Source organism: Felis catus, chromosome A2, assembly GCF_018350175.1.
Source record: "Felis catus isolate Fca126 chromosome A2, F.catus_Fca126_mat1.0, whole genome shotgun sequence".
In the NCBI taxonomy this organism is placed as follows: Eukaryota; Metazoa; Chordata; class Mammalia; order Carnivora; family Felidae; genus Felis; species Felis catus.
Window position 1 is genome coordinate 145,482,681 of NC_058369.1, and position 24,781 is coordinate 145,507,461.

Genomic DNA, 24,781 nt, shown 5'->3' on the forward strand with positions numbered 1-24,781 from the left:
AATGAGTATTTTGGGGTTCACAGTTAGACTCTTGAAGCCTCTGTGCCTATCTTGGGGAAAAAAAGAAGGGCACCCTAGGAAGGTTGGGACCTTGCCAAGATGTAGAGCAGTATCAAAGAATACTCTCTTTAGGGCACTTATAAATTTGAATTAGTTCTTACAATAGCACTGTGGTAAGCAATTATAGTTTACTAATGGAAAGGCCAAATAAAATGAAATTCAATTAATGTTTGTTAAATGTCATTAAGCACTCTACTTAGTGTTTGTCCAAAGCTCCAGAGCAGGCAACTGTAAATGCAAAATCCAAATGCTGCATTTTGCCAAGAGAGCATTTTGGTCTCTATCTGTAAATATAAATACTTCCTGAATTATAAGATTATAGTACAGAAATTTTCTTTAGTAGAAATTAGAATGCAAGTGTTTCAAAATATACTTATTTAGGTCTTTATGTTTCATGAATTTTCAAGTAAAAAGTCAGAATTAGAAAAACAAGAAACAAACTTAACTTATAGTTGTATCTTTTTTAGTAAAGTGTTATGATTTAGTCAAATCAAACACAAGGTAAAAAACTGAACTTGAGTTCAAACAAATGCTTATTTGACTGAATCATAATATGAGCACTTCGTTAAAAAGTATTACAGAATACGAAGTCAAGTTTCATTTTTCACCTTATGTTTGAAATGTTAGTATAACATCTAAATGAAGGTGTCTTACAGATAAAGCTGGTGTCCCAGTGGAAATTGAAGGAGGGAGTCAAGAAATAGCTTTGGAAATTATTATGAAGGTCCTAGTCATAATGGTAGCTATGCTTAGAACGATTGTAGGGGGTCAAATGAGATATACTTGGACACAAAGCACCATTAATAGGAAGAAGAAAATGTTGGTAAATTACATTATTATCCTATAATTATTATTAATTATTAATATTATATATAATTATTATATTATCCTATAATAATATAATTTTACCTTCGTATAGCTCTTTATATTTTTTAATCCAGTTAAATCCATCATTTTATTTGGTACTGGAATAGAGTTTGAAATATACTAAGTGACTTCTTAACATAACATGTTAATTTCAGGGATGCTATTACTTTTTTTTTTTTTTCCTTAAACTATGATTAAAAATACTAGATACTTTAGGGGCACCCAGGTGGCTCAGTTGATGGTTAAGCATCTGACTCTTGATTTCGGCTCAGGTCATGATCTTCCAGTTCGAGGGATTAAGCCCTGTATTGGGCTCTGTGCTGACTGTGCAGAGCCTGCTTGGGATTCTCTCTCCCCCCTTTCTCTCTGCCCCTTCCCTATTCTTTCTTTCTTTCTTTCTTTCTTTCTTTCTTTCTTTCTTTCTTTCTTTCTTTCTTTCTTTCTTTCTTTCTTTCTTTCTTTCTCTCTTTCTCTCTTTCTCTCTTTCTCTCTTTCTCTCTTTCTTTCTCTCTTTCTTTTTCTTTCTTTCTTTCCCTCTCTCTCTCTCTCTCTCTCTCTCAAAATAAATAAATAAATAAATAAACTTTACCCCCCCCATACACACAAACAAAAACCAGATACTTTACATTTAATTATTTTGTACTTGATTGGTACATTGCTAATATTTTTCAAAGAAATATCAATTTTGTTGAAACTAGAGCCCAGGTGTTTTAATTTTCTTATCCTGGTCTCTTTGTTGTACCATACTACTGTAAAACAATCAATCTTCATTAAGTCCTAGGTCACTTTTTATTTAACCTGGCCAAAACAATGTTCTCTAAGAGCCTTATTTCAAAGATCTAATTTTGTACAGAAATTTGAAGGCAACGTTATAGCTACTCTTCTGTTTTCTCTGAGCTAGGTCATAGGCTAAGGAGGGGAAGAGAGAAAGAGTTCAGAAGTTTGAGTAAAATCGTAGAGGCACTTGGGTGGCTTAGTTAGCTAACTGACTTCAGCTCAGGTCATTATCTCACAGTTCATTAATTCGAGCTCCACATTGGGCTTTCTGCTGTCAGTGTGGACCCCACTTTGGATCTTCTGTCTCCCACTCTCTCTCTGCCTCTCTTTCAAAAATAAATAAACATTAAAAAAAGAAGATTAAAAAACCCACAAAAACTTTTTAAAAAGGTGAGTAAAATGGTGAAAATTTAAAGTAGTTTTTTGTGGAGTATGAGCAGGGTCTCAGAATTAATCAGACAGTGTAGAATTAAATTTTCTAGTAGTCACATTTTAATTAATTAGTTAATTGATTTTTAAGTAGGCTCCACGCCCAATGTGGGGCTCAAACTCATGACCCTGAGATCTAGAGTCACATGCTCTATCAACTGAGCCAGCCAGGCATGCCCCATAGTAGTCACACTTTTAAAAGTAAAAAGAAATAAAATTAATTTTAACAACATATTGTATGTAACCCAACAAATCCAAAATGTTATAATTTCAATATGTGATCAATATAAAAACTGAGATATTTTGCCCTTTTTTAGATTTAGTCTTCAAAATTTGTTATGTTTTGGCAGCACATTTGATTTTGGACTAGCCACATTTCAAGTATCCATCAGCTTCATGTGGCTAGTGGCTATCTGTTGAAAAGTGCAGTTCAAAAGTAAGTAAAAAATAATACATTTTGAGCTGCATAGATACTGTCATCTGTTATTTATATGAATATATTATTTTTTCTAACAGTCCTTGAGGATAAGGCAATTTATTTGCTAGACCTGGCTTGATGAACTCAAGGGAAGTTGATACATTAAAAAAAAAAAAAAGTGAGATCCAGTTAGAAGGAAGTTTATTCTACAGGAGGAGGCAGTGCCAATACTAAAATTAATACACCATCCTATGTGGATACATCCACCTTGTCATATGAAAGCTATGTACAACTGTATATATCCTTAAAAGTATAGAAAAGGTAGTATACTACATACAGCACTCTGTATCTTGCTTTTTTCCCACTTAATATACCTTGGAGCTGCTTTGTTGTTTTTAAAGTCTATATTATATTCCATTGTATGAATGTACCATAATTTATGTAGCCAATTTGCTATTTATAGTTGTTTTCAATATTTTGCCCTTAGAAACAGTGCCATAATGAATATCTTTGTATATATGTGTTGAATACATATGTGAATATCTGTAGAATAAATTCTTACAAGTGAAATTTCTGGTTTAAAAGGTAGGTATATATTTCTTATTTTATAAATATTGCCAAATGCAATAGAAGTTATACTAGTTCACACTCTAAACTAGTAGTATGAATAAACTTTTTCTTAAATAGAACTGATTCTCCGAACTGAGTCTTAGTAGAAAACAAAATTTATAGATTTAAAACATTTTAGGGGCGCTTGGGTGGCTTCAGTTGGTTAATCACAGGTCTTTGGCTCAGGTCATGATCTTGTAGTTTGTGAGTTCGAGACTTGCATCAGGCTGTCTGCTCTCAGCACAGAGCCTTCTTTGGATCCTCTCTCTCCCTCTCTCTCAGCTCCTCTCCAGCTTGTTCTTTCTATCTCTCAAAATAAATAAATAAACTTTAAAAAAGTGTTTTTATTGTGCTATTCTAATAGAAGAGGCATAGGTAACCCCCCTTTATCTTGAGATGATCCTTTTTTTTTTTTTCCTTTTAATGTTTATTTTTGAGAGAGAGAGAGACAGTGCGAGCAGGGGAGGGGCAGAGAGCAAAGGAGACACAGAATCCCAAGCAGGCTCCAGGCTCTGAGCTGTCAGCACAGAGCCCCATGCGGGGCTCAAACCGACAAGCTGTGAGATCGTGACCTGAGCCGAAGTCGGAGGCTTGAATGACTGAGCCACCCAGGCTCCCCTTGAGGTGATCCTCTTGAGCCACCTCAGAGGAACCCCTCAGGTTCCAGAGTATAGATTGAAAACACTGATTGTAATCCAGCTCCTCTTACTTTATGTATGAAGAAAAGGGTTCCAAAGAGATGGAGCTATTCCTCCAAGACCTCCTAAAAGGAGAAAAATAGGAAAAATAGGAATGGCTCTGAAATGTCTATGAAAGGAATTTCTTAGTGTTCTCTGTAACAGACTGACCTCAATTAATGACTTTTAAAGAATCAGACCTCTTAAAAATAGCGCTTGGTGTTTGATTTTGTTTTCATAAGCTTCATGGTTAGTGGAGACCTTGGCAGCTCCTGGCGTTGGAGTAGAATAGGGAACTTGATTGATGATGGGGGGGGGGGGCAAGGGAGAGAGTCCTTGCCTTCACGTTTCTTTTTTTTTTTTTTTTTTTAATTATTTTTTTTTTAGAGAGTGTGAGCATGAGAGAGGGAAGAGGGAGAAGAGGGAGACAGGAGAGTATGAGCAGGGGAGAGGGGCAGAGGGGGAGAGAGACAGACAGACAGACAGATAGACAGACAGACACAGACTGAATCTTAAGCACACTCCACAGAGCCCAAAACGGGGCTTGACCCTACAACCTTGGGATCATAACCTGAGCTGAAATAGTCGAGACATTCGACCAGCTGAGCCACCCAGGTGCCCCTTTGCCTTCATATTTCTGATGTGGCAACAACTGATCTGAAAAGCAAAGGGGCAAAGACTCAGCTGAGGAGGATGAGGTGGTATAGGAGAAAAAAATCTAGAGTGCCTAGTCCAGTGCCTGGTCCATTGTAGCTGCTAGTTATGCTAGTTCTGTGTTAGTGGAAGTATAGATTGGTCTAGCCATTTTGGAAGGAAGTAATCAGATTATACATTATGTGTACTCCATGATCCAGAAGCTCTTTCCCTAGGTGTATATCTGAAAGAAATTCTCACAGTACATAACTGGTTGTTCATTACGGTTCATTATATGTTTATGGAAAATGTACTTGTTGTCCTTCTCTTTCCCCAATGATGGGTAAATTAGGATGGATTTCTACCACTAAGAATTATCTAGCAATTTGAAGCAGTGGACTACATGTGCACAGGCAATGTGATGTCTCTTAAAAACATGATGCTGAATAAAATAAAGAAACAGACTGGGATATGTAACATAATAGCATTTATATAAATTAAAAAATGCATTAAGTAAAACACTGCACAGTTTGTAAGAAAACATGTGAACACGTAAATATATTACAGTGACTGCCTAAATTGAGGGCTAATGGGAGTGGGATAAAGGAGAATAAATAAAATAAAAATATGTAAGTGTAAAACTTCATTTCTCTAGTGAAGTGATGTTCGAAGCATCTACTAGTTGACTAGGAGGATATCTACAGACCACTACCCTGTGTCTCCCATTGTTATTACCTTTGGGAATAATTCATTCTTTCTTTCTTTCTTTCTCTCTTTCTTTCTCTCTCTGTTTCTTTTTCTTCTCTTTTCTTTTCTTTTTAAATGTCTATTTTTGAGAGGGAGAGAGAGAGAGAGAGACAGAGTGCAGGCTGGGGAGAGGCAGAGAGAGAGGGAGACACAGAATCCGAGGCAGGCTACAGGCTCTGAGCTGTCAGCACAGAGCCTGATGCGGGGCTTGAACTCGAGCTGTGAGATCGTGCATGACCAGAGCCAAAGTTAGACGCTTAACCAACTGAGCCACCCAGGGGCCCCAGGATAATATTTTCTGATAATAAATTATCATTGGAACATTTTTGTTGTTAATCTAGCTATACTTAAAGTGAATGTTTGGGATTCGCGTTTCTGAAATCTTCCTCTTTTTTTAGCCTTTATTTCCTCTTCACTTTTTCTGTTACTATATGTTCTGTTTGGTTGTTACTTAAATACAGAATATACTAGCCTCATTGTTTATATCTCATTTAGATACTACGTATATTACCAGCACTATATGTTGTCATTCTTAGAAGATGATACTGATACTTAGTGATGAGTCATATGAGATATTTTTCAGTGTCCTCTTAGATAGTGGCTTTTTTTTTTTTTTTTTTTTAATTAAAGGAAGGGAAAAAATACTTGGAATAAAGAACTGACTAGTTTGATCCATTACCCTATATAAAACTTATGTTATTTATCTTGCTTTTCCTAAGAATCTCTGCTTAGGACAGATAAAAGTACTGACTCCTAGAGAGTTCCCTGAGGTAGCAGTAAGATCTTGGGTAGAATATCATATAAGAAACAACACCCCCTACCTTTTTGCAATTTTTGTTGCTAGAACTACTCTTCTTTTTGTAGGTCACGAACTTTTGAGTAGCCTGAGTTTGGGGTTAGCCTTAATTGAGGTTTTGGTTGTTAATGTGTACCACCCAGTCCGGTGCTCCAGATTAGCAACTGGAGAAAGGAGCTGTGATGGAATTAAAGTAACCTTGGCAACCATTATAATGTAAATGAGCCTTCTTGGGAAGGAAGTTGAGAGCGTGGGCACTTGTTAGGGCATTCCTTTTAGCTTTTCAAGTAGAGCTGACTAGCATTTTGCTATTTTAAAATCCTGGTGTAGCTGCTCCTCAGACACCGTCAGATCAAGTTCTGTGCCATTCTAGCCTTTTTGAGTTTTCTGAGAAGCTAATACCATGTTTTAATAAGTATATAAAGCAAAATGAATCTCAAAATGATGTGCTTATGCTCTTCATACACGTGAAGACCTCTTTTTCCTTTGCTAACATTGCCTTTTTCTCATTGCCTTCTGCCACTAGCATTGCAGCAGCTCTGCCCCAAATCTCTGATGCACAAAGGAAGCCACTTAAGTTTCCGGAGAAACAGTGTGGTGTATACCTAACAGACCCTGTGGCCAAGATTTAGCTTATGATAGAACTGGTAATGCCAAGGCTACAACTTAAGCAGTATAAAAGAGACAAATCCTCGGTTTCAAATCTTAATTTTTTTGTTTTAGCCTTTAGGCTTTAAGAAAAAAAATTCTTATATGTTTGGAGTTTTAATGCAGGCTTACTCTTTGTGGATTTAGAGATTGGATGATGAGGGGAGTAACAAAAGTGAAACCAAAATTATGACCAAACTGGGGTTGAGTTGCTAAATTAAGTACTATACTTGTTTACCGCCTTCCTGATGAGTCCAGTGGTTTTAACAAAACTTGTGAGTGAAAAGCTTGGGTTTCTTATTGAAGGTTAACCATTGTTATGCTGTTGGTGCTGAGCAAATAGCTTCCATCAGCCTCGGTTTTCACTTTGTAAAGAGTGAAAACAAGGACTCTTTCCATTATGGGGAAATATTTACAAACGGAATAAAATAGAACTAGTGGTATGATCAAGGATATCATCTGATGTAAGGTAAATTCTAAAATTTAGGGTAATATGTCTCACATACCCTCCGTAGCTTCTTTCAGTTAAGGCTTTTAAAACATATTATTAGTTCGGGGCTCCTGGGTGGCTCAGTCTTCGGCTCAGGTCATGATCTCATGGTTCGTGGGTTTGAGCCCTGTGTTGGGCTTTGTGGTGACAGCTCAAAGCCTGGAGCCTGCTCGGGATTCTGTGTCTCCCTCTCTCTCTGCTCCTCCCCTGCTCACACTGTCTCTCTCTCTCTCTCTCTCTAAAAAATAAACATTAAAAAAATTTTTTAAAGAAAGAAAAAAATGTTGTTATTTTGATTTTTAAGTCTTCTTCCTCCAACCTTACCTTTTTGTTGAGTTGTCATTCAGATCACCTCAGATAACCTTTTATAACAACTGTCTTTGTTGGCTTAGCCATCCATCAACAGGTAAGTTGATCTTGAAGTTCAAATATCTGAGCATTTATTATATGAAAAGCTTGAAACTGTGTGCATGGAGAATAAGTTTAAAATATGTAAAAGCATAATTCCTACCCTTTAATAGTCATTCACATACTTGGAAACAGCTCTAAATGTTCCTTTTCCTGCATCAGAGCTTCTCTGTGGAAATCATTCCTGATTCTCTTGGTCATTTTTCATATGATTTAGTTTGCCAGCCTTGTTACCACCTTCCTGGTTATCCTTTTCTAGATTTATTATATATGGTTAGTGTCACCTGTAAGAGGTCATATACCGAATCATGATTCTAGGATGTTGCTTGACCTGTTGCAGTTTTCTTCTTTGTACAGGTCACTGTAGTGTTATTTTATTAATTGAGTTTGTGTAGGCTTTTTAAGCTGAAACCTCATAATGAAGGCTCATCTTGAACTTAACACTCAATTGTTAAAAAGTAACAACAGGTCCAAAATGGAGTCACTTGTACTAGGCCCACCTCACCAAACCAAGATTTAATTAATATTTAACCTAATTGCAGTTTTGACCTTCCCTAGGAATGTAATCTTAACTGGTCAGTCTGGAATTTCCTAGCCAGCACCAGTAGGGTTATCCTGCTTCGTAGACCCTGATTTTCTCCAAAGGAAGGTGACCTTGCCAGAAACAATTTTTTTTCACTAATGACTCCCTTTTCCCATTCCCTCTCTGCCTCTGAAAACCTTTCCTTTTCTGTAGCTCTTTGGAGCTTCTTTCTATTTGCTAGATGGGATGCTGCTTAATTCATGAGTTGTTAAATAAAGCCAATTTGATCTTTATTGATCTTGAATTTTTGTTATTTAACACAACTAAATTCTCAAGTAATGATCAACTAATGTTAAAATTAATTTCTTACCAGCATTATACTTTTTTTAAAATAACTGTATTTACATTTATCCTTCATAAATTTCATTTTGTATTTTCAGTCCATTGTTTTTATCTCTTCAGATATTTTTTATTTTCTTGATTGTGTCTTTCATGGCATTATCTAATCTTCCTAGCTTTATATTACTAGCAAAATATATAAACTACCTCTTAAAACTTCAGCGTGTTGATAAACATCTACCACAGCAAGGCCAAATAAAGAGCCTTGCTAACATTAGAGCCTTCCATCCAGATTGATATTAAGCCATTGATTAATAATGTGAGGATGGTTGTTTAACCAATTTTAAAACCATTACCTGACTAGCATGAGAAATCTTATCTTGATTTCAACAAGATGTATTTGACCTATTCTATGTTATTTATCTTATCTTTCAGTCTAGTAATTTTGCCAAAAATAAAATTAGGTCAGCCTGATTTTTTTTCTTATTGAGCCAATTCTGGTTTCTGGTGCTATCTATACCCCTTCCCTACCCTGCAAAAATCTGGCATAGAATTTTGCTGGGACTCTTTGGTAAACTCTTAATCTGTAGTTCTGAGAATTTAGTCTCTCTCTTTTTTCCTTTGAAATTGAGGAAATTGAAATAGAATTTTGTTTCTAGTCTTCTAGCTTCTTTTCTATTTTCCATGAGCTATCATGGAGATCTCAATGTTTTAGGCTATAATTTATCTAGTTCTAGAGATTTGAATGTACCAAAAAGTTACTGGATGCTCTTTTATTATTTTTTCTTCTGTCTCAGACTTCAGTTTCCTCTTAAACATGTGTGTTCTGCTCTTTCCAATCTGGAAAATTATTCTTGAAAAAGAAATATAGAAGCAAAATAAGAGTGGAATAGGTTTGATTTTCTGTAGCATCTTTTAACATAATGTATGTTAAAAGGTCTGTATCATCTTTTTGTATCCAACTTTGCTGAAAAAAGACTCTATATTAGCACTGTATAAGCCTATATTGATCCTCTGTTATGTGCCAAGTACTGCATTAGATTCTTGGACTCAAAGATGAGTAAGACATGGTCTTGTCTCTTAAGGAATTCACAATATAGTTGAAGAGATACATATTTATAAAAATAGCAAGATAATTGCTAATAGAGGATGTTTAAAATCCTGTGATGGAGCAATCAGTTGTATTTAAGGTGGTAGGTTTATATGAACTTCCACAGAGGAAGCTCTGTTTAAGTGTATTCTTTTTTTTTTTTTTTTAAGAGATAGAGAGCTCAAGTGTGAGCAGAGGAGAGGGGCAGAGAGAGAGAGAGAGAGAGAGAGAGAGAGAGAGAGAAAATCTTAAGCAGGCTCCATGCCCAGTGTGGAGCCCAACTCAGGGCCTAATACCATGCATGACACTGGGATCATGACCTGAACTGAAATCAAGAGTCGCATGCTCCACCGACTGAGCCACCCAGGTGCCCCAGTTTAAGTGGATTCTTAAAGGAAGTATGGACATTTTGGGTGGATTGGGATGTTACTGGAGGAAGAACTTTTTTTTTTTTAATGAAGAACAGCATGTGTAAGTAGATGGAGGGTAAGGGCCAACATGATGGAGAAATCTTAAAATAATCCTATAGTATGGTTGCAATATGGAATATAAAGGGGAGTCCCAGGAAATGAGGCTGGAGAGACAAGCAGGATCATATCAGAAAGAGCCTTTATACTGTGATAGAATTTGGACATCAGTAGGCATATGGGTGTCACTGAAGGGTTTTAAGCAAGGGATGTGATCAAAACTAGCACCGTCAGAGTCCTTTTTTATGCTATATGAGTCAGTTTAGGCTAGGTTATATTGTGCCAACAAGCAATCCCCCAATTTTATTTTATTTATTTATTAAAAAAATTTTTTTAATGTTTATTTTTGAGAGACATAGAGCGCAAATGAGGGAAAGACAGAGAGAGGGGGACACACAGAATCCCAAGCAGGCTCCAGGCTCTGAGCTGTCAGCACAGAGCCTGACGCGGGGCTCCAACCCATAAGCCACAAGGTCATGACCTCAGCCAAAGTCAGACGCTTAACTGACTGAGTCACAGGCGCACCAACAATCCCCCAATTTTAGTGGCTTATAATAATAAAGGTTTATTTTTTGCTAATGCTGCATTTTTATCTTGCAGCCCATTTCTAGGACCCAGGCAAGAGATGCACCTCTTGTCTAAGATATTAACCTTGTGATACAGGGAAGTGAGACATTACTCTGAAAGCTGCTATTCAGATGTAAGATGTGTAATTTCCTCATATTTCTTGGTCTACAACAGGTCATATGGCCAAGCCTGACATCAGCTGTGCGGGAACCTGACATCAACTGGGCAGAATGTCTAATCCTCCAGGAGGGAGGGGAAATGAATATTTTGAATAATAATATCTACTTACATGCATCAAATTCTGTTTCTTTACTTTCTGAGATTAGTCGGAGCTGCTGGTAGCCATGTTCCTAGTGACTTAAAGTAACCTGAGGGAATGATGATAGTAGTGTGTAAAGAAATAGGAGACTAGAAAATGTCCTCACAGCTTTAGTCTCTGCATTTGCTGGGGCTGCTGTGGTTCCTGAAAGTTTTCTAAGTATTTGTGAACTAATAGGAGAGTGCCATGATCAGACTTGTATTTAGATTACTTCAGATGCAGTATGGAGAATGGGGACAATGCGTTAGAGTAGAAGCAGGAAGAACAGTTAGTACCTTACGCAGAAAGAATGGTTAATAATCTGTTTCAGATATGGAAGTATAAACTAGGGCCCTAATAGTGGGATTGGAAAGATGAAGATGAATTTTTTTAGAGTCACCCCAGAGGTAGAACCAGGTTCTGGTTATTGTAGGAAGAAGTGAAAGAGAAGAGCGTTATGGTCATTTAGGGCATTTGGATGGATAGGATATTTGGGTGGATGGTGGTGTCATTCACCAACATAGGAGGTAAAATAGTAGTGGGAGAAGCTACCTTAATTTTAAACATGTTGCGTTTGAGATATCTGTGGAACATCTAAGTGGGAGTGGCTAGTAGACAAACTGGACATGCTCTTATGGGGCTCAGAGGATGTAAAGAGTTATTACAATGGTGATTGTATTACAATGGTGATTCCTGGGATGTAAGGGTAAGAAATCATGGATAAGAAGGAAAGGGAATAGGGGCGCCTGGGTGGCTCAACCAGTCAAGTGTCCAACTTCGGCTCAGGTCATGATCTCACGGTTCGTGAGTTTGAGCCATGTGTCGGGCTCTGTGCTGACAGCTCAGAGCCTGGAGCCTGCTTCAGATTCTGTGTTTCTCTCTCTTTCTCTGCCCCTCCCCTGCTCATACTCCATCTCTGTCTTTCAAAAATGAATAAACATTTTTTAAAAATTTAAAAAAAAGAAGGAATGGGAATAAAGGAAATGGCCAAGAGGTTGAAAGGAAAAGGATCAGTGACCTGAAGTCAGTGTGAGAGAATAGTAGGAGTAATTGAACAAACAAGCTAAAAGGAGAGGCCGGAGAGCAAATTACCCAAATAAGGTCTTCTGGACATGGAACAATTTCTGGTGATGATAAGATCTGGAGTGTAATTTTGGTAGTGATTAGCTGAGGTAGAATGAAGGAGAACATCATTAGAGATAAGCTGAAGGAACTTAAAGGCCAGATCTTCATGGGCCACCGACATGCATTGTTGAAATCACCTGATGTTGCAGAACTTCTGGTTGTCTACTCAATATCCAGTTTTTGTTTTTGTTTTTGTTTTTAATATTTATTCATTTCTTGAGAGAGAGAGTGTGAGTGGGAGAGCGGCAGAGAGAGAGGGAGACACATAATCTGAAGTAGGCTCCAGGCTCTGAGATGTCAGCACAGAGCCCAGTGCGAAGCTTGAATTCGCAAACTGCAAGAACATGACCTGAGTGGAAGTCAGACACTTAACTGACTTGAGCCACCCAGGCGCCCCATCAATATCCACTTTCTAACTGCTTCCTTCTAACAGATCTGTGTGCAATGTGCACTGGAAAAACTATACTTGGAATTAGATTCAGCTGCATTTGGCAGTAACCACCAAAAACAATGGTTTATATGCACATGAGTTTATTTTCTCATAAAATACACTGTCTTTCTTCATGTAAAATCATCATCGTTTCATATCTTTTATAGCATTTATGGTATTTATTACATTCTGAATAAGTTATTTGGGTGATTTATTAATTCTGCTTACCTGTAACCCTAAGGATGTATGTATTGTATTTACAAAGAAATACAGAGATAAGCATTACAAGGTTGGTAAGGTAACTCCGCAAAGATTAGGGACTCTGTCCCCAATGACTCCTGTCATTTTGCTTCATCATTCTGTTGCTTCAGTACTTTCATGGTCCAAGGTGACATCTGGAGCTCAAGGCATTATTTCTGTATTATAACCATCAAGGAGGAAGGGCAAAGGCAAAAAAAAGGCCTTCCCAACAATTTCCCATCCAACAATTTCCACCTACCTTTCGTCTGCTAAGCCCAGGTTAATGATGGAATTTAGGATGACTAGAATCTGAGAGATGAATTTAATAGATGACAGCTAGGAGAGGAGGAAATGACATAATTGAATGGCATGACCTTAACAGAGTTGCTTTTTATAAGAGAGTGAAGAAATAGAGTGTTTGGCAAGTGCAGAGGTTCTGAGGGGGGTTATACTAGCGGTTTTAAGGAATAGCAAAGAGGCCAGTGCAGCTGGAGTAGAGTAAGAGAGAGTTGTATAGATGAGGCCAGCTGGTAACAGGGAGACATATCATACATGGTCTCGATAGGTCATATTAAGGATTTTAGGCTTTGGCTTTTGGTATGAATGAGATAGGAAACCATTAGAAAGTTTCAAGCAGAGTGTGGCATGATCTGACCTAAGTTTTAACTAGATCATTGTGGCTGCAAAGTTGAGAATAGACTGAAAGGGGTCAGTAAGGAGACCATTTAGGAGGTTACTCCAATGACCAGATGAGAGATGATGATAGTTTGGATCTGAAAATAGCAGTGAAGATGAGAGGAGTTGGTTAGATTCTGCATATATTTAGAAAGTAGATTAAACTGGATATGCTAATGAATTCGACTTGTGTTTGAAAGAAAGAGAGGAATTAAGGATGACTTCAGAGCCTTTGGCCAGAACAACCATAAGGATGAGGACAATAGGGAAACATTGTTTAAAATGAAGATAATTGTTTTGGTACAGAGACTTACTGTAGGTGTAGTCAGTATCTTTCTGTTTCAATATATTCCCGCTGCTTGTCTGTATCCATTTCTTCCTTCTCAGTGTACATTTAACTGACTTTCAGTACATTCATTCACTATTTTGCTCAACAAATGTCTGTTGAACAATTATAAAGTGTTCCAGCCTTTATCAGTTCAGTTTTCTTTGGTTGCAAGTTGACTTAAACAAAAAAGAAAGGGAGGGTGAGAGAAGGGGGATATTATAAGGATAATAGGAGTAACTCACAAAATCAAAGGAAATGCTGAAGAATCATACCTGGGAAGAGCCCTGAACCATAGTGTCATCTCACAGAAGTTTAGGTAGCGTAATGGACATAATGTTTTTATTAGGGTAACCTTATCTGGATAAATTGCTTGTATCAAGTATCTAATTTAATAATGATACTGAGCTAGATGCTGAGGTAGGAGTGGTGGTGGAGGAGGCATCCAAAGCTTGAATAAAATAGAATATATACTCAGAAAGTTTATTTTTTTATTTTTTTATTAAAAAAAATTTTTTTTAACGTTTATTTATTTTTGAGACAGAGACAGAGCATGAACAGGGGAGGGGCAGAGAGGGAGGGCGACACAGAATCGGAAGCAGGCTCTAGGCTCTGAGCCATCAGCCCAGAGCCCAACACAGGGCTCGAACTCACAGACCGCGAGATGGTGACCTGAGTTCAAGTCGGACGCTCAACCGACTGAGCCACCCAGGTGCCCCTATACTCAGAAAGTTTTAATAGCATAGAGTAATAAGTCATATAGTAACTTATTCAAATTAGAATGTAATAAATACAATAAAAGATGAAACAAAGATGATTTTATATTAACAAAGATAATGTAGTTTTAATTTTAGATATAAATAGGTTTTAAAGGAAAGATAAGCAAGAGAAAACATTGAAGAGAAACTTTTTTGTTCATTAATACAACATGAGTATATTATTTATGTTATAAAGACATAATAAAATACGATGCATCCATATTATGTAATAATATACAGCCATCAGAAATTATGTTGCCCAGCCATACTTAATGAGAAGGGGAAGTGATCATTATATTTTAAGTGAAAACAAAATGGGTTATAAAATAACATGAACAGAAAATATCAATTTAATTAGAGTGTGTGTGTGTGTGTGTGTGTGTGTGTGTGTGTGTGTGCGCGCGTGCATGCATGTGCTCTCTAGTTTATAGAGTTTACATTATCCTTATTGGATTTGGAAATTTGTGTGGATTAGTGTGGATATGAGGTGGAGGTGAGGGTAGTATAGAAGGCAAAGAAAACAGTCAGGCTGTTGTAATTATCCAAGTAGGAGAAGATAAAGGCCTGTCCTAAGACAGGAAATAGAAGAAATCTAATAAGAGAGATATTAAGATGGGGGTAGAATTGATGGAATCTGGTGACAATTGTGTGTTGGGGTGGACGCACTGTGTGATAAGAGAGGAGGATGAGTTTCTAGTCTTGTATGATTGGATAAATGGTAGTACTACTTCTAGTTTATGTCGTAGTTCTTATAACACAAGAGTAAAATCACTGAAAATGTCAAATTATCTGTGTTAAGAAAAAAATGGTGAGGGGAAATATCTAGAGAGACAGATGAAAGTGAGAAATAATTTCTTTTGAAGATTTTTTAGACTTGCTATTTTGATCTACGTTTACTATTGTACTCTTGGTTCTAATTTAAACTAGTAATTTCTAAGTCTGAGTTTTAGAATTTATGGGATGATTTTTAAATACCTGTACTATCTTCAGGATCTTGTTTTTATCATATATACTAAACTCATTTTTATTGTAGACCCTAAAGAAGATCAGTTTGACAGAGTATTGTGATATAAGGAAGTAGAAAAATTTGAGTATTAAAAAGCTATAACTTTGAGGGAGGCATTAGGGAGCTTTAGTAGGGTTTATGCTTTTGGAGACAGCATCAATGCTGAGCTGAATCTTTTCCTTTGTTGAAACAAAAAAGATCTTGAGGCTTGTGTGGTGGGCTGAATTTCTCTTTTGGTAGAATGTTCTAGCTTTTGAAAATAAATAGATCTCTTGACTTTTTAAAATAGCTTTATTAAGATATATTTTCATACTGTGACGTTCATTCATTTAAGGTATACAGTTCAGTGTTTGGGCTCAGAGAGATGGGGAGACAGAGAATCCAAAGCAGGCTCAGAGCTGTCAGCACAGAGCCTGATGCGGGGCTCAAACTCATGAACTGTGAGATCATGACCTGAGCTGAAGTTGGATGCTTAACCGAATGAGCCACCCATGCACCCCTACAATTCAGTGTTTCTTTTATGTTTATAAAGTTGTGTGACCATCACTATAATCTAATCTTATTTTAGAACATATTCAGCATCCCAAAAAGAAACCTGTAGTAATCACTCCCCTATTCCTCCTCCTACTCCACTCTGCCCTCACCACCTCCAGGCAACCACGAATCTATTTTCTATCTCTGTAGATTTGCCTATTCTGGATATTTCATATAAATGGGATCAAACAATACTTATAGACCTCTTGACTTTTAAAGTCTTTCCCTTCCTAAATTTATTATTTTTGAGCTTCATATTTTTAAAGGTCACCTGAAAGTTTATAGTATTTATAGCTCTATCTTGCCTGATAAATTTCTTTGATTCTACTTCATATTTGTGCCCCATCGTTTAATACAATACTTTGTACATAATATATATCAAGTGATTTGTAGTATTTATTTCATGTTTTTTTTTTTTATGGACATTAAAAGGTATGCTTTGTTGATACTGTTCCAGTGTCTGAAATTCATTTACTGTTTTTTATTTCCATTTTCTCCCCTAACTTCTTACTTTGTAGCTGAATAGTGTTTATACTTACACTACTGCTGGAAAGTTTTTTATTCCTGCAGATTTATGTAGTTACATAGTACCTTGTAGGAGAGAGGTCAGAAGTTTACTGAAAAGAATATGAAACCCATTAGGAAACTGTTAGTTTTATCTTTTATTTTATTGTTATTTTTTTTTTTTTTATTTTGAAGTCATCTCTACACCCAATATAGGGCTCAGACTCACAACCCTGAGATCAAGAGTCACATGCTCTACCGACTGAGCAAGCCAAGCACCTTGAAACTGTTAGGTTTATCTTAATACTTCATTTCTCAGTTCCTTTAGATCTTACCTCATTTTTCTTCCTTTTTTTTTCCCCCTCTTTTTGAGTTTTGCTGCCTATGGCTTTTTGGATTGTTTTTCCTATCATATACTTTACATTTGACAAAAGCTGAAAAGTATACTTGGGATTCCTACGAATGCCACATAAAATATAACAAACACTATTTTATTTATTTATACTTTTAAGTTTATTTATTTTGAGAGAGAGAGAGAGCATGCATGCAAGTGGGCGAGGGGCAGAGAGAGAGGGAAAGAGAGAGAATCCCAAGCACACTTCGTGCTGTCAGCGTAGAGCCCTATGCAGGGCTTGATCCCATCAACTGCAACATCATGCCTGAGCTGAGATCAAGAGCTGGACGCTTAACTGACTGAGCCACCCAGGCACATTATTTTAAATTCCATAATTGAACTTGTTAAAAAAAAAAAAAAAAAGAAAATCCTCAAGGGGAAATAATGAAGAGGGAATTAAAAAACAAAGTGGTAAGTACATAAGTTAAAACTATGGCCCTGAATAATTAAGAGGCTTCAGTTTCAACAACCATACAGGAACAGGAGACTTTCCTGTCTCCCTCCGTGAAGCTACATTCCTCAGAAGGTCACACTACTGAAAAGATGGTGATCTAGAAAAACATCTGTCTAGCAATATGATGTCAAGAAGTTTGTCCACACTGTATGAGTCCTAGGTAAAAAAAATTTTTCTGAGAATTGGTTGCCATGGGCTTGTTCTCCTGTATTTTGGTTTAGAATGTCCCTCTTTCTCTGCAGTTTCAGCAACCCAAAGCTGAGAAATTAACATAAAAGGTAGCCCTGAATCAGTCAGTGACAGTCACATGGCATCAGGCCCTAGCAAATGCAAAACTTCTCTATAGGGGTATCTTCAGTATAGGCCACACAGGATTCCTACAGCTAAAAGTACCCTAAAGATTTTTTTTAATAGAACTTTAAAAAAATACAGTCATCTACAGTCATCAAGAAGTACCTGGGTGGATCAGTCGGTTAAGCATCTGACTTTGGCTCAAGTCATGATCTTGCAGTTTGTTAAGTTTGAGCCCCATGGTGGGCTCTGTGCTTACATCTCAGAACCTGGAGTCTGCTTTGGATTTTGTGTCTCCCTCTCTCTCTGCCCCTCCCTGCTCGCACTCTCTCTCTTTCTCAAAAATAAATGAGACGTTAAAAAAAATAATAAGTGAAAACTACAGTCATCAAAATTTAAAACTCAGTGAACAACATCAATGATAGAATGGATAAATTGTGGCATGTTCATACAATGGAATACTCTAAAGCAATGGAAATGAATAAATTGTTGCTATGTACAAGATCATGGCTGAATAAAGACAATGCTGAATAAAGAAGGCCAGACACAAAAGCGTATGTACTATATGGTTTAATTTATATAAAGCTAAAAGCCCTAACATATGGTGTTAAAAGTTGTGATAGTGAGGGAGGGGACAGTGATTGGGAGGGAGGACGAGGGAGGTTTCTAGGGTGCTGGTAACATTGCATTTCTTGACCTGGGTGGTAGCTACATGGTTATTTCACTTTGTGATAATTCATTGAATTTATGCTTTGTTCAATATAATAGAGAGCAGGAAAGGAAAGTGTAATAAATATCATAGAAAAGAAAAGATAAATAGAAAGCACAGTAAAAGATGGCAGAAATAAATTTAAATCCATCAGTAATCATATTAAAGTGAATGAGTTACACTTACCACTTAAAAGACAGATTGTCTGTTGTAGCATGTTTCCAGGATGGCTGTTAGTTCATTTCCTTTACACATATGCTATCCTCCCACCCAAAGGTTGAGTTTATTTGTCTACACACCTTGAATCTGGGCTGGCTTTAATGACTTGTTTGACCACTAGAAGGTACTAGAAGTGACATTTTGGGACTTTCAAGGCTAGGTCATGAGAAGTTTTTGCAGCTTCCATCTGGCTTCTTTGAACATTGTTTTTTGGAACGCTCTCCCATGGAACACAGTTTGGGAACCCAGCTGCCATGCTGTGAAAAGCTCAAGCCAGATGGAGAGGCCCAGCTGAGCTCCCAATCAGCAGCCAGCATCAACTGCCAGCCATATGAATGAGTGAAGAAGTCATCTTGGACCTTCCAGTCTCAGCTGACATCATATGGAGAAAAACCCAGGCACCAGGCATATGGACCCGGTCTAGCCATCTTCAGCCATTAGAGCCACCCTATGTGAAGCCCCAGATGTCACGAAGCAGACACAGACCATCCCTGCTATACCCTGTCTGAATTCTTGACTCTCACAATCATGAGCATAATAAGATGATTGTAGTTTTATGATGCTAAGTTTTGGAGTATTTTGTTTATAGCAGTAGATAATTGAAACAGAATTTGGTACCTGGAAGTGAGGTGCAGCTATAACCTAAAATTTAGATTGGCTCTGGGACTTGGTGGTGAGTAGAAGCTGGAGGCACCTTGAGGAGACTGTTAGTCAAGGCTTGAAACACAGCGAGAAAAGTATTATTGGAGGCTGGGTAACAGGGAACCTTTGTTATATAAATGGTACAAGGTTTGTTAGCACTGTCATATCTGGTAATGTGGAAGATAGAAAATGTATCCAATGAATTGGATTTATCCAAAGAGATTTCTAGGCAGAATGTTGGCAAGTATTACCTAGCTTCTTCTAACTGCCTATGATAAGGTTTAAGTATAGAGATGAATGAGGTAAAAAATGAGCTATATTCAGTTTTTAATCAGAACTTGCAGGGGGAAATGTTTCTAGCCCAGGATCTATTGTGTTATAAAATAAAACTTTTTTCTCATCTCCAGTTGTTCTAAATGACCAATGACTTAAAGAAATGGCTTCAGAACAAATAAAATTCAAGATGCTGCCAATAAAACATGGCCTCATAGTAAAGATCTCAAGCGTTCAAATATAAATTCCTTTGTTAAGACTTCAGAAAGATATGTCAGTGTTTCATAGAATGTTTTAGGTAGATAAAAAGATGCCCAAAGACCTTAAAGGAATACCTCTTAGACTCTTCTCTTTTACATGATAGGATCTTAAGGATGTTTTCTTACAGTAGTCTCAGAACACAGAACTTAAGATCGAGAAAGAAGGTTGGTGTGGCTCTGTCTCCTGGAGTGAACTCCTGTAAGAGTCATAGAAAATCTACAAGGTTTTTAAATAGTACTAATAGAAGCAGCTTCAGCTTGGATTAAGGAACAGAGACAGTAAAAACTGAAAATAAACCTTTGGATTTCTAATCATCTACACGCGGGAAGCAGGCTGAGGAGGCTACTCTATTGCAAACATTAACCATCTCTTACGTAAAAGGAAAGATGATTCAGAGGTGGAGCCAAGAGTTTTGGAGAATCATTCACAGAGAGTAGGTTTGGGCTGTTATCAAGGAACTGGTGACATGTGTCTGATTAACTTTCAGAATTGCTATGGACCAGTAACTGCTATGTGTTTCTTGTTCCTTCCCCTTCTTCCTCATAGTTTGAATGAGAGTGTTAATTGTGGTTATCCTGAGTCAGTCTCACTGTTGTACGTTTGTATGTTGGGTGTGTGGGAGCAGATAATTTGTTTCTTTATTCAGATCAAGAGGAACTATACTCCAGTAGCTGTACCTGAGGAACTGCATCTGAGGAGCCTCAATCACACCTGGACCTGAATTAGATAATCAAGATTCTGGACATCAAGCTGATGCCATTATGAGATGAGACTTTTGAAGGTCTTAGAAGAGGGTGAGTGTGTTTGCATGTGGGAGGGACCTGCTGGGACCAGAGGGTGGAACGTGGTAGCTTTTCTCCAAAGTGGCCATTGTCAGTTTCTTCCTTGCCGTTCAGAGATGGAGTCTATTGTTCTTCTCTCTTTGAATCTAGACTGGCCTTAATGACTTACTTGACCAATTGAATGTCACTTTTTGGGCCTTCTGAGGCTATGTTATAAGAAACTTTGCAGTTTCTGCCTATGCCTTTTGGAATACTCACTCTCAGAACCCGGCCGCCATACTTTAAGAAGCCCAAGCCAGATGGAGAGGACACATGTAGGCACTGGTTGATAGCCCCAGTGAGCTACCAACAAATAGCATCAACTGTCAGCCATGTGAGTGAGTGAAGGAAGCATGTTGGACAGTCCAGTCCTAGCAAACAACACCTGGAGAAGAACTGGGGTCTCACAAATAGCTCCTGTTGAGGCATCCTAGCCATCTTCATCTGTTCAAGTCATCCCACCTGAGGTCCCAGACATTGTGGATCAGAGACCTGCTGTCTCTGTTGTGCCCTGTTAGACTTTGTGGCCCACGGAATCGTGAGAATAATAAAATGATTGTTGATTACCACTAAGCTTTGGGGTAGTTTTTTATGTAGTAATAGATGACTGCAGCGTCTTTAGGTTGAATATAAAATAATCCAGCTCTATGCAGTTTGTTAAGAGGCATACCTAAGAAAACATAAGGAATCAGATTGAAAGTAAAGTATGGAAAACATATTCTAAAAGAAAGCTGATATAGTAGGGCATCAGTAGGCAAAATTAACTTGAAGGCAAAAATCATTATTAGAATTTTAAAAGTCACAAAAAAATTATAAAAGGAATAATTAGCCAGGAAGCCATAATAGTTCCAAATCAATATGCATCCAATACAATGGCCTCAAAATAAATAGATAGAATATAGATGGAAAGAGTATATATACAATTATAGAGAAAATTGATAAAATCTACAAACAATATTTTAACGTATTTTTCTCGGTGTTTGGAGGTCAAACAGATAAAACATTTGAGAAGATTGGAACAAATGACCACCAAGCTTGATTTGATAGGCCTGTGCAGAATCCTGCACATAATAGATGAGAATATACTTTGTTTTTAAGCAGTTTTAAAAAAAAATTGAAAAAATACTGAATTCATAAAGCAAGTCTCACCAAAACCAATGAATGGATAGTTAAACAGACTATTCATCCTAACAAAGATCGAAATTAAGCCAAAAGATGATCAAAATAACTATGTTTTTGGAAATTTAGAAGCATACTTCTAAGTAACTCATAGGTCAAAGAAGAAATAGTAATACAAATCAGAAATAAAACTAACTTACCAAAACTAACTCAAGAAGAAATGAAGACCTGAATAGACCTATAATCGTTACATATATTGAATTTAGTAAGTAAAAATGTATTTAAGGTATGCAATTTGAAAAGTTTTGACGTAGGTACACAACTGTGAAACTGTCATCACAGTTAAAGAATGTATCTATCCCCTCTGAAGTCTTCTGCCCCTTCCCACTTAACCTTATCCCCAGGCAGTTACTAACTGCTTTATGTTACAATAGATGAGTGGGCATTTCAAAAATAATTTTATATAAATCATGTAGTGTGTACTCTTTTGGGGAGGGGGTTGTTACAGTTCTTCCACTTAGCATCATTATTTTGAGATTCATTCATGCTGTTGAGTGGTCAAAGGTTCATTCCTTTTACTTCTTAGTAGTATTACACTGTAATGGTTAGACCACACTTTGTTTTTTTACCTGCTGGCAGACATTTGGGTTATTTCCAGTTTGGGGCTCTTAGCTGCTATGAACATTTGTGTACAAGTACTTATAGACATATGCTTTCATTTTTTTTGTTATATATGTAGGAGTGTAATATTTAGATCATATAAGTATGTTTAACTTTAAAGAAACTGCCAAATTGTTTTCCAAAATGGTTTTGCCATTTTACATTCCCACCAAAAGTATGGGAGTTCCTCCACATCCTTGTCAACATTTGGTACGGGCCATCTTTATTTTTAGCCATTCTAATAAGTGTGCAGGACTATACAGCATGTAGTTGAATTTTGCTTTGTTAATGCAAATGATAATCTCTCTTTCAATTGACCATTTATATTTAACCATTGATATGGTTAGGTTTAAATCTACCGTCTTGCTGTTTTCTATTTGTCCCATCTGTTCTAGTTTTATTTTTCCTCTCTTTCTGTCTTATTTTGGTGTAATTTTTTTTTTATCATTCACTCTTAATTTCTTTGTTGGTTTGTTTTGTTTCAGTGGTTGCTTTAGGATTTGTAGTACACATCTTCAGCTTATCATAGTTTGCCTTTTAATGATGTGATATCATTACACCTGTAGTATGAAATGTTCATAATAGACTGAAAAAAGTTTACAATAGTTTTAGACCATAGAAGAAATATTTCTCTCTCTCCCCTCAGACTTTGTGATATTTTTGTGATACATTTTCTCCTGTTATTATGAACCCCACACCATTTTTGTATCAACAGTAAACTATCTTAGAGATTTACATAATAAGGACAAAAATTTATATAAATACTTGTAGTTATTCTTTCTGGTGTTCTTCATTCTTTTGTACAAATTCAGATTTTTCATCTGGTATTATTCTTCTCAAAAGGATAATTATTTCAGCATTCCTTCTCATACAGGCCTACTGGTAATGAATTCTCCAGCGTACCTGAAAATGTCTTTGTTTTTGAAAGATATTTTTTCCTGAGTATAGAATTCTAGGTTGACAATTTTCTGTCTTGCATCCCCTTAACGCTGTTGCTTCGCTGTTGACGTTCTCTGATGAGAAATCTGCTGTCATCCTTACCTTTGTTCCTCTATACATAATGTGTCTTTTTTTTCTGGCTGCTTTTAATATCAGTGCTTTTTTTTTTTTATTTTATCAGTGGTTTGAACAATTTGATTATTATATTATTGATGTAGTTTTTCTTGTGTTCTTTTTGGGGGTGCATTGAACATCTTAAGCCTATGGGATTATTGTTGTTGTTTTTTTTTTTATCAAATTTGGAAAAAAAGATTTTCCCACTTGTTTTTAAAAATATTTTTCTGTCTCTGTTCCCTCTCCTTTAAGAAAGTCGAAGTAACAAATATATTAGGCAGCTTAAAGTATTCCCGCAATTCACTAATGATCTTTTTTCTTCTTCTTTTTTCCTCTGTGGTTCATTTTTTTTTAAGTTTTTATTCATTTATTTTGAAAGAGAGAGAGAGAGAGTGGGCAGTGAGGGGCAGAGAGAGAAGGAGAGAGAGAATCCCAAGCAGGCTCTGCACTGTCAGCAAGGAGCCTGATGCAGAGCTCAAACTCATGAACTGTAAGATCGTGATCAGAACTGAAACCAAGAGTCAGATGCTTAATGGACTGAGCCACCTAGGCACCCCTTCTCTGGTTCATTTTGGATGGTTTGTTTTGTTGTATCTTCTGGTTCACTTATCTCTTACTTGGTTTTATCTAGTTGCTATTAATCCTATCCAGTGTATTTTTCATCTAAGACAGTGTACATTTAATCTCTAGAAGTTTGATATAGGTCTTTTTTTTAAATATATTTTTTTAATTTTTGAGACAGAGAGAGACAGAGCATGAGCAGGGGAGGGGCAGAGAGAGAGGGAGACACAGAATCGGAAACAGTCTCCAGGCTCCGACCTGTCAGCACAGAGCCCGATATGGGGCTCGAACTACAGACTGTGAGATCATGACCTGAGCCGAAGTCATACGCTTAACCGACTGAGCCACCCAGGTGCCCCAATATAGGTCTTTTTTTTTTTTTTTAATATTTCCCATGTTTCCACTTAATTTCTTGAAAATGGAATACAAATATAATACCTGTTTTAATGCCCATGTCTGCTAATTGTAACATTTGTGTCAATTTTGTGTTGGTTTCAGCTGATTCTCCTTTATGGGTCATATTTTCCTGTTTCTTTGCATGTCTGTTAAATTTGGATTCTAAACATTGTGAATTTTACCTTGTTGGGTAGTGGATCTTTTTCTTTGTTCTCTATCACAGCCAAGTTATCATTATAGTTTGACCCTCTCTGGTCTCCCATTTAGGATTTGTTAGGTTGGGCCAGAGCCGTTTTCCTTCTAGGGTAGTTATTTCCCAAGACCCTTCTGAATACTCTACCCAGTGCTCCATAAATTGGGGGCTTTTCCATTCTGGTTGGTATTCCTGAATGCCATTTGGGAATAGGAATTATTCCTGTTCTATTTGAGTGTGACAGTGTTCCCTCTAATCCTTTGAATGGTTTCTTACATGCATTCACTGGTCAGTA

At 37.0% G+C, this 24,781-nt stretch overlaps 1 protein-coding gene and 2 long non-coding RNA genes across 4 annotated transcripts in view; 2 read left to right on the plus strand and 1 right to left on the minus strand.

Annotated features, from left to right (window-relative positions):
* The window catches only part of LOC109497604, a 16,576-nt gene extending 9,936 nt beyond the window's left edge, over nt 1-6,640 (minus strand). Inside the window, exon 1 of the long non-coding RNA XR_002153906.3 lies at nt 6,039-6,640. This is a non-coding gene — a long non-coding RNA (uncharacterized LOC109497604). The remainder of the gene's footprint in view (nt 1-6,038) is intronic.
* The window catches only part of LOC111559541, a 33,612-nt gene extending 12,535 nt beyond the window's left edge, over nt 1-21,077 (plus strand). The window contains exons 2-3 of the long non-coding RNA XR_002740601.2: nt 20,330-20,477; nt 20,616-21,077. This is a non-coding gene — a long non-coding RNA (uncharacterized LOC111559541). The remainder of the gene's footprint in view (nt 1-20,329; nt 20,478-20,615) is intronic.
* AHCYL2 (adenosylhomocysteinase like 2) overlaps nt 1-24,781 on the plus strand; it is a 168,837-nt gene that overhangs the window by 22,942 nt on the left and 121,114 nt on the right. The gene's annotated exons all lie outside the window — the stretch shown is intronic.